Genomic DNA, 10660 nt, shown 5'->3' with positions numbered 1-10660 from the left:
AGGAAAAGTTTCAGTCCTGATAGCATTTTATATTCTGGAATTGTGCTCTGTCCAAGAAAATAAATGTACTTTATAGTGTTTCTAGTTGTGATATCATTATTTTAAAGATCCTTAAGGCTGTCCATGATTGAGACCACCAAAATGTAGCTTTAAAAAGTTGCTTTGATCAGAAGTTTGACATTGTATGAAAGTATACTTCAGACGAGGTTTGACTAGCAAAATATCTAGCCATCAAGTTGTGGTGTGCAGAACTAATCCATTTTGTTGTTTTATAGTGGTTACCAGTTAATGACTGTTGTAGTTACAGGTGCTAGAAAAGTTTTTCTTCCAGGCCCAGGTTCTCAGTTCATAATTTCTGAAATTGTATTGGTTTCATTTCAAAGTGTGTGTTTTTTTAAATTTGGGCCAAACTTCTGTTTTTGTTTTGTTTTGTGTTTGTTTTTTGTTTTGGGGGGGATTTTTTGATCATGGGTGTAGGAACAGAATCTGGACACCGTGTATGAAGCAAGCAGAAGGGTTTATTAGCACACAATGCTAGCGGAGTGTTCACTGAGCCTAACAAGCGACGTGCCACTCCGCCATGTCGCTTGTTAGGCTCAGTGAACATTCCACCAGCATTGTGTGTTAATAAATCCTTCTGCTTGCTTCATACATGGTGTTCAGATTCTGTTCCTACAATGTGAAAAGTGAAAAGTACACTTTTTCCATGATAAAATATTACCTTAAGAAAGTCCACCTCTTTGCTCCTTCTTCATATGTATAGTCTTCTACCCTTTGGGGAAAGGCAGACAGGGCCTGGTCTGCATATGCTGCAAGGATCACACCTTCTACCTTCAGGCCCTGCAAAGACTTCATAAAAGTGCAGGAAATCTGGCATGGAACATGCAAGCACACACCTTCCTCTGCCCCCTCAGAGGGGTTGCAGTATGACTGGCAGCTCTGTTATCTCTATTCAACAGATCTCTCCTGAGGCCTCTCTGAGCTGCTGGTCTTTTACCAGGACCTCCTCGAGAACTGATAGTCTCAGTGACCAGGTCAGTAGCAGCTGCTGAGAGAGCAAACCCCCACAAAGTCCCTGCAACTCAGCCCCCATCCCTGTGTGCAGGTGGTGGAGTCCCCATTGGTGCACCAAAGGTTGGTTCTGGCTGATACCATGGACTCTGAGGGTACGTCTAAACTACATGGCTCCGTCGACGGAGCCATGTTGATTAGTTTACTTGAAAAAGGGAAATGAAGCGGCGATTTAAATAATCGCCGCTTCATTTAAATCAAAATGGCCACTGCGCTGCACCGATCAGCTATTTGTCGGCACAGCGCGGCAGTCTAGACGGGGCTCTGCCGACCCCAGAAACCTTCGTCGGCAGATCCTTTATGAAATGAGGCTTACAGGATCTGCCGACGAAGGGTTCTGGGGTCAGCAGATCCCTGTCTAGACTGCTGCACTGTGCCGACAAATAGCTGATCGGTGCAGCGCAGTGGCCATTTTGATTTAAATGAAGCGGCGATTATTTAAATCGCTGCTTCATTTCCCTTTGTCGTCCTGCCTCATCTACATGGCTCCGTTGATGAGCCAGGTAATCTAGACACACCCTGAGTCCTAAGTTCCTCCTAGGGTGTGCGCCTGAAGAGCCGCACACAAAAAATTCTAAGCCCACCTACCTCCTTTGCAGAGCTGTGCAGCAGCACTCACTTTCCTGGTGGACCAGGAAGGTGAGCGGTGTGGTGGGTTCCAGCTCCAATGGCTGCCATAGGACCTGCTGGGGGCTACCTGGCGGGTGGCTACCCCGTGTGCCTGGGAGTCAGGACAGCTGCACCCCGGTTTCAGCTCCAGTGGCTGCCACACAGCCCGGCCAGTGGGGATGTGTATCAAGCAGCTGTCCTGTGTTTCAGAACTGGAGCTGGGCCATGGTGTGGCTGTTCTTGCTGAAGCCATGTGGTGGGTGGCTGCTTGGGCAGCCAGGGCCAGGACTGCGCGTGGCAAGTGGCTGCTTGGGAGGCTGGGGCTATGGCCGCATGGCGGGAGCAGCCAGGTAGTCACTATTCAGCCCTGAGGAAGGGTTGGAGCTGGGGCTAAGGTCACATGGTGACTGCTCCTGGGGCTGGGGCCACAGTGCAGCTGTGTCCACTGTAGCAGGAGACAAAGACTATTCTTTTCATTTTCTTTTGTTGCTTTTTTATAAATATTGTTTACTTATTCATATAATGCCTGCATGCTAATGCATGGCTGCAATGTATTCTAATACACCTCGTCACCGTGACTTCCTGCAGGCAGCATGCATGTATATGGCCAATGGACACAGAGCTGTGTGGGGAGGGGAGAGAAGGAAGGGACAGAAGACACAAGATGGCCACCGTGGGTTCAGCAGTAGCACATGCCTACTTTGCTGCGACTGGGAATTCAGATGCTTTTCCATCATGAATATTTCCAAGGCAGAAATGAATAAAGCTAGTGAGGTGGTTGGGGGGGGGGGGGGGGGGGGGGCTTTACATATGTGCAGTGCTTCCCCCTGCTGGAAGGAACTAGGATAGTGTGAGGGTGGGCATTGGGCATAGCACCTAGTACTGTTGGCTCCATGCTGGAGAATGAGTAGATGTGGCAACTAGTGCCACTAGTCACAACGTTATGTCATGGGAACCACTGGAGCTCCACAGTGAAGGACCAGGGCCCCCTTGTGCCAGACACTACATACCCAGAACAAAAAAGCAAGTTCTGCTACAAAGAGTTGCCAATCAAAATAGTCCCATGTCCCCGATCCTTCCACAGCAGGACAGGTACTGGTAGAAAGGATGCACTAGTGGTTAGGGGACTGCCATTGGAGTTTGCAGATGGTGGAATGGGGGTGAATCATTTAGCCTCTTTGTGCCCCAGTTTCCCCTATGTACAGTTGTGAGGCCACATGCCTTAACAATTGTGAGGTAGTCAGAGTAGATCCCGCATTGTTTGGCCAATGCATAGGGTTGTCCACCATAGATGCCCTCTGTTGTGTGACGGCACCCTTTGTTCCTCCTGTGAGGCTGGCAGACAAGGTTATGCAGGGAATTTTCAGGCCAATTAGCGTAGATCAAAGTAACTGTTGAAGGAAGAAGAGTGTGTTTGGTGTAGAGACACTGTCAGTTTGCTTTCTGTCAGAAATTATAAATATGGATTCAAGGAAAGATCCTTCATATCAGATCTGTTTGGACACTTAAAGGAAAGTGCCATATGCAAAGCACAAAACCCCACAGACAACCTGGATATCCTGAAAAGACTTTTGAGAAACTGTAGCATCAAATGGTGGCACTCTGTGAGTCATGTGTGCATATATTGTACCTAATCTAACCTCTCATTAATTTCCATTTCCTTTTCTTAGTTATTAAACCTTCGGTTACTATAGAATTGGCTATCACCATTGTCTAGGATTTTAGATCCAGAGTGCCACTTGATTTGGGGTAAGTAATTGCTGTCGTTTGGTCTGGGAGCAACCTGATGTGGTGAGTGGGTTTTTTGTGTGACTATTTTTTTGTTTGTTTAAGTAGCCACAAAGCTCCAATCTGTCTGGGTAGTCAGATAGTCCCCTTAGAAACCACAGTCTATCTATGACTCCATGGTAAGACTGGAATAGCGATTCTGGAGTTCATATTTGTTATTGTTTTGGTGAAATCTAATTACAGCACATGCCACCAACTTAGGGGCTACGTCTACACTGGCCCCTATTACGAAATAGCCATGCTAATTTTAAACTTTGGAATAGGGAAATCCACGGGGGATTTAAATATCCCCCGCAGATTTAAATAAACATGTCCGCCGCTTTTTTGGGGGAAAAGCCGGAAAAAAGCGTCTAGACTGGCGCAATCCTCCGGAATAAAGCCCTTTTCCGGAGGATCTCTTATTCCTACCTTTGCAAAGCCTGGGGAAGCCCACAGTGGAGCAGCCCAGGCGTGCCTGGGCTGCCTCGCTGCCCGGGCCCCCCCGCGGCTTTGCAAAGTCTCGGGGAAGCCGGCAGCGGGACAGCCCAGACGCTCCGCGGCTGTCCCGCTGCTGGCGTCCTCAGAGGCTTTGCTCCCCGTCTCCCTGGTCTGCTGGTCTCCAGCAGACCAGGGAGACTGAGAGCAAAGCCGCGGAGGACCCAGGCGGCGGGACCGCGGTGCATCTCGGTCCGCCGCCTGCGTCTTCTTGGACTGCTGGGGTGGGGAGGGGAGGTGCAGCTAGTATGCCCCCCTCCCCAGCAGACTAGGCTTTTCTCCGGATGCCTGTGGCAGAGCAGCTGGGGCACTGCCGGTTGGTCCCGCAGCGCCGCTCTGGGAGCTACTGGACCAACCTGGCAGCACCCCAGCTGCTCTGCCACAGGCGTCCTGATTCAGCCGCTGCTGGTCAGTTTCAGCAGCGGCTGAATCAGGACTCCTGGGGCAGAGCAGATGGGGTGCTGCTGGGTTGGTCCAGTACCGCCGAGGAGCGGCGCTACTGGAGCAACCCAGCAGCACCCCAGCTGCTCTGCACCAGGCATCCCCAAGTCAGCTGCTGCTGAAACTGACCAGTGCTGACTACAGGAAGCCCGAGGCAGAGTTGCTCTGCCCCGGGCTTCCTGGAATCAGCTGCTGATCAGTTTCAGCAGCAGCTGACTTGGGGACGGTTGGGGTTCTTAAGTTGATTCTGTATGTAAGTCGGAACTGGCGGTCAGTTTCAGCAGCGGCTGAATCTGGACGCCAGTTCCGACTTACATACAGATTCAACTTAAGAACAAACCTACAGTCCCTATCTTGTACGTAACCCGGGGACTGCCTGTAATATAGTTCGCGTCTACACAGCAGGCAGTTATTTTGAAATATTGTCAAAATACTGTCAAGCTGGAGGACTTTTTACTCTGATTCCTGTAACCCTCATTGTACAGGGAATAAAGGAAGTTGGAGGAAGAGTACTCTATTTTGAAATAAGTGTTATGAAGACACTCCCTATTTCAAAATAAGCTACACAATTGACATAGCTCAGTTTGTATAGCTTATTTTGAGTTAAGCCCTGCTGTGTAGATGTGCTCTTTTAGGCCACCTCTTATAAGAGATTCTAGGCCTGAGACAGGTATATTGCAGTGAAATGTACTCATCTGTATAAAGCCTGATTATTTGGGCTCTACCCAGGTGGAGGTTGTGGTTGTGAAATTCCTACCTATCCCTCCCTCCCAGGGCCTGAGGTGTTATGCAGCAGCTCTCTTTCTCCCATCTTGATCCCACCCTGATCTATAGCTACGATTTCTGTTTTCTGTCTTGTATAGTCCATTCACACTGAGTTCATGAAGTTCTAATGCCAGTGGATCCGTTCCAACACAGATCTGTGGCTCAACCCCGGAGTACATTGGCCAAACTCAATTTCTGTTCCAGCCCTGAATAGTCCGTTACGGTGACCAGTTCCACAACATGGAAGGTATATGCAGGCATTTCTGCATGTTACTCACTTGGCCAGCCTTACTAATATACACTATGTTGGGTGTTAAGTGGTAAGGAAGTCCTTTCATCTGCTCTCTGACCGTAGGTGGATTTCTCACAGAGATTCCAAGACCCATAGAAATGAACTTTCAGAAATGTTGTAAGATATTGCAAATGGATATATATGTAGGCAAAAGTTCCTCTGGCAGAGAGTTGGGTAAGGCCCATTATCTAATATTTCTAGTGTTGTAGAGGTTAGGGCCTATTCTGCTAGGATTGTATAAACCCATGGTAAATAACAGTCCCTGCCCTAGAGGGTTTATAATCTAAAAGTCAAAAAGTAACAGGTGCATAACAGAAACAAGAGGGGGAGGATGAAGGTAAATAGCTCCTGGATGTTTTGGCTCCTGGCCCAATACTTCCTCTAAATTTTGCCTCCCTCCAACTCCCTGCAACTATATCTGCCTTTCTAATCATACACTTATTTTAAATGAATTATTCATTGTCAGACAAAGTAAACAAGTCTACATGCATTTCAAGCTGCCTTCATAAGCATTGACTTGCAAGTGATCATAGAAATCTATTTGCTTTTGTAAATAATGGAATTTGCATTTTTACAGAGAATTTGGAAGGACTCTGGTTGTCAGTCTTGGGTGACAGCCAGGCTTCCTCTGTCAGATTTCATTTTAACTGTAGAAAATCACAGATTTTTATGCTTGGTTTTTATCAGAGAATTTTGGTTTCTTTATCACCAAAAATTATTTTTTCCACAGGGAAAAAATAAAGCAAAAATATAGTAGTGTTTAAATTGCACTGAGTCCATATCAGACATCTTTAGCATTTGTCATTAGTGAGGGGCAACGTCTAGACTGGCATGATTTTCTGGAAATGCTTTTAATGGAAAAGTTTCCCGTTAAAAGCATTTTCGGAAAAGCGCATCTAGATTAGCACGGACACTTTTCCGCAAAAGCACTTTTTGCGGAAAAGCGTCCGTGCCAATCTAGACGCGCTTTTCCGCAAAAAAGCCCCGATCACCATTTTTGCGATCGGGGCTTTTTTGCGGAAAACAAATCTAAGGTGTCTACATTAGCCCTTTTGCACAAAGTATTTCCGCAAGAACACTGACAATCTTACATGAGATCGTCAGTGCTTTTGCGGAAATTCAAGCAACCAGAGTAGACAGCTGGCAAGTTTTTCCGGAAAAGTGGCTGATTTTCCGGAAAAAATGGCCAATCTAGACACAGCCATTGTGTTTAAAAATTGTAGGGAAGCACAAGTAACTGATTGAAGTATCACTAGGATTCGTTAAACAGGAGTTTAGCAGCTCCCAGTGATCAGTTGGAATATTTTGTTAGCTTCTCAGTTTCACAGAAAATCTCAGTCTGGATTGTCAGAAGCAACAATTTTTTAAGGCAAATACAAAAGAGAATCAGAATACAAAAATCAACCACATTCTTCTTGAGGGGCTGGCACAACTAAAGCCTCCTGCTGCAGGTGCTTTTGATCTTTTCCAGCAAACTGCTGTTGGTGTCAGAAACTAAAGGTCATTGCTGCTTGAAAGATGGTTTAAGATGTGAAGCTAGCAATATTGATGTCAAAAATTGATGTCACCCAAAAATTCTTCTCTGGTCACAAACAATTAAGTCTTTTTTATTATACTAAATACGAGGGTTCAGATCTTGAAACATCAATATTTTATGCATAGTCATGGGAAGGCAGTGATATATCAGATATTCTTTATGTGAGAGGACTGTTATTACTTTTGTTTCATCTGCCACAGCTTTTCTCCAAGAGAGATTCATTTATACTCTGTTTACTGGACATAAAATTTTATTTCAGATCCCTAACTACTGAACTATTTTAATTTTGCTCACAAAGTCATAGTTCTTTACATGTGTGGGCATTCCTCAAATACTATATAAATATTGTTAGTTCTGGCAAGACTTTCTGCAGACTTACAGGGCTAGCTGCTCCTCTGACGTCTTTCTGAGTGGAGGCTATGTCTTTATTACCACTTATGTTCGTATATCTTAGGTCACTCAACAGTGTGAACAAGAATGTCTGGCCCCTTTGAGGGAAGTCTGGGTTGGGCCCAGTCTACCATGATGAGCTTTTGTAAGGAGAACGAGCCCATCTCAACCACCTGCAAGTAACGAACCCCTGAGGTGGCCAGGTCACAGCTAATTCACTAACTAGTGCCCAGGCCCAATGAAAGATTGCAAGTGCTCAGATGAAGCTTGGGAAAGAAGCTTGGAGAAGCAGAATGCCTGACTACAGATCTCTCCAATTCTAGGGGTGAATGGACTGAGCAGGCCTAGCTTGGTCTACCTTGCCCCTTTTCCCTAAAGTCCTTGCCAGTGTCCCTTTCATTTTTTCCATCCAGAGGTAGAATACATTTTGTTATGGGCACCAAGGCATGTGGGGATGTGTGCCACAGGTAGAAACATGTGCTTCCAGTTGTGGGTCACTGTGAGCATTCTGCTAATCAGCTGGATGGCACCTTAGTCTCTTCTGAGAGGCTGCCCAAGCATTGAGCTTACAGAGAACACCGGTTTTTGCCTGGTCTAAGTTAAAGTCCACCTCCAAAGGTAAAGCCCATCTTCAGGAGGAGAGCTGGGGCCTCATGTCCAAAGAGATAATGACTATTTTCAACCTCATATCAGAAAGAAGGCTGTGGTACTCCGGAATATGAAGAGTGTGCATCTAACTGAACTCTTAGACCTCAGAAGACCTGGGACTTGATGGGCTAAAGAGGAGACTTGTATCCTGTCATAAGAGTTAATAACTCAGACCTCCACACCAAGGGAGTATCTGTTTGAAATACTACAGTCAGAGTGACAAGGAGTCTTGTGGCACCTTATAGACTAACAGATCTTTGGAGCATAAGCTTTCGTGGGCAAAGACCCACTTCGTCAGATGCATGTAGTGGAAATTTCCAGAGGCAAGTATAAATATGCAGGCCAGAACAATACTAGAGATAACGAGGTTAATTCAGTCATGGAGGGTGAGGCCCACTTCTAGCAGCTGACCAGGAGGTGTGAACACCAAGAGAGGAGAAACTGCTTTTGTACTTGGCTAGCCATTCACAGTCTTTGTTTATTCCTAACTGATGGCGTCAAATTTGCAGGTGAACTGTAGCTCAGCAGTTTCTCTTTGAAATCTGGTCTTAAAGTTTTTTTGCTGAAGGATGGCTACCTTTAAATCTGCTACTGTGTGTCCAGGGAGATAGAAGTGTTCTCCTACAGGTTTTTGTATGTTGCCATTCCTAATATCTGATTTGTGTCCATTTATTCTTTTACATAGGGACTGTCCAGTTTGGCCGATGAATATAGCAGAGGGGCATTGCTGGCACATGATGGCATATGTTATAATGGTAGATGTGCAGGTGAATGAACCAGTGATGGTGTAGCTGATCTGTTTAGGTCCTGTGATGGTGTCACTGGTGTAGATATGAGGGCAGAGTTGGCACCTAGGTTTGTTGTATAGATTGGTTCCTGAGTTAGAGTTACTGTGGTGCGGTATATAGTTGCTGTTGAGAATTTGCTTCAGGTTGGCGGGTTGTCTGTGGGCAAGGACTGGCCTGCTTCCCAAGGCCTGTGAAAGTGAGGAATCATTGTCCAGGATGGGTTGTAGATCACTGATGATGCGTTGGAGAGGTTTTAGTTGAAGACTGTAGGTGATGGCCAGTGGTGTTCTGTTGGTTTCTTTCTTGGGTTTGTCTTGTAGTAGGAAGCTTCTGGATACATGTCTAGCTCTGTTAATCTGTTTCCTCACTTCCTTGTGCAGTATCGTAGTTTCAAGAATGCTTGGTGAAGATCTTGTAGGTGTTGGTCTCTGTCTGAGGGGTTGGAGCAAATGCGGTTGTACCTTAGTGCTTGGCTGTAGACAATGGATCGTGTGTTGTGTCCGGGATGGAAGCTGGAGGCATGAAAGTAGCCATAGCGGTCGGTAGATTTTCAGTATAGGGTGGTGTTTATGTGACCATCACTTATGTGCCCCGTGGTGTTCGGTAAGTGGATCTCTTGTGGAGGCTGGTCCAGGCTGAGGTTGATGGTGGGATGGTAGCTGTTGAAACCATGGTGGAATTCTTCCAGAGTTTCCTTCCCATGGGTCCAGATGATGAAGATGTCATCGATGTAGCGTAGGAAGAGAAGGGGCATTAGTGGATGAGAGCTGAGGAAGCATTGTTCAACAGCTTCCACCCCACTATCTGCTATACACATCGGCCAAACTGGACAGTCCCTGCGTAAAAGAATAAATGGACACAAATCGGATATTAGGAATGGCAATATACAAAAACCTGTAGGAGAACATTTCAATCTCCCTGGACACACAGTAGCAGATTTAAAGGTAGCCATCCTGCAGCAAAAAACTTCAAGACCAGACTTCATGGCTACCCCTCTGATATAGTCAGAATGAATGTGCGGAAGAGGGGGAGCAGCAGGGATTGAAAGCTGTACATGCAGAGGACATGCTCAAAGGACGGGTGGCTTACCATAAGTCCACGTGTTTATCTTACCTAAATTCCCATCATTCTGTGAGGGTAGCCTAGCTTCTTCAGCAGATACACTTAGCAGGGTCCATGTGTTTCGTTTGGTTCCCCTGAACAACTACTCTGCCGTAACAGTTTATTTTTAAACCCAGCAGTAGCTGAGCCTTGTTTTTCCCTGTTCCTGGGCTTTCATCCTCAGTCTATGTGAAAACCAGTCCTCTAAGCTTAGCAGGGGATCAAGCCAGTGATTGTGACATTGCCACTTAATAATTCTCAAGTGTTTGCTGAGCACTGCAGCTTATCTTAAGCTATTATTTTCCTTCCTGCTTGACAGACTCCCATTAAGTTAGACCAATACAGTCCAGTTGAAAACACTCAGATAATCAGGCCAACATATACACTATTTACAAAAATATTGAAGAACATCTTCAAGTCCATTACAAGCCTCTATATAATAATTCTTTGTAAGAGGTTCCTTAAATGTTTTGGTCTCTGCCATTTTGTCATTTCATCCACTTTTTTATATCTAAGTGAATACCTATTGGGTTCAACTTTGTTTTCAAGATTATATTTTTCACTTTGTTAGAAGACAGGAAATCTTGCCAACTGTGTGAATTTGCATTTTAGAGACCCAAGAGATCTGTATGTACCAGTTTGTAAGTTTATAATGCTGTGTATGGACCCATCTTTTTTTCGTATGAACTTGAACCAAGATAGGTGTTGGGTCTCCCTTTCTCTCACAACAATGGAGGCTGCTAGTAGTACAAAGAT

At 45.7% G+C, this 10660-nt stretch overlaps 1 long non-coding RNA gene across 1 annotated transcript; it reads left to right on the top strand.

The window, feature by feature from the left end:
* The first annotated feature begins 791 nt into the window (after positions 1-791).
* LOC142827142 (uncharacterized) lies at positions 792-5385 on the top strand. The gene is made up of 3 exons (XR_012901596.1): positions 792-1034; positions 3351-3429; positions 5247-5385. It is a non-coding gene; the product is annotated as an uncharacterized LOC142827142 (long non-coding RNA).
* The last annotated feature ends 5275 nt before the right edge of the window (positions 5386-10660 follow it).

Source organism: Pelodiscus sinensis, chromosome 2, assembly GCF_049634645.1.
Source record: "Pelodiscus sinensis isolate JC-2024 chromosome 2, ASM4963464v1, whole genome shotgun sequence".
NCBI lineage: Eukaryota > Metazoa > Chordata > Testudines > Trionychidae > Pelodiscus > Pelodiscus sinensis.
The sequence above is the reverse complement of the archived record's forward strand: the minus strand, read 5'-3'. Positions and strand labels throughout refer to the sequence as shown.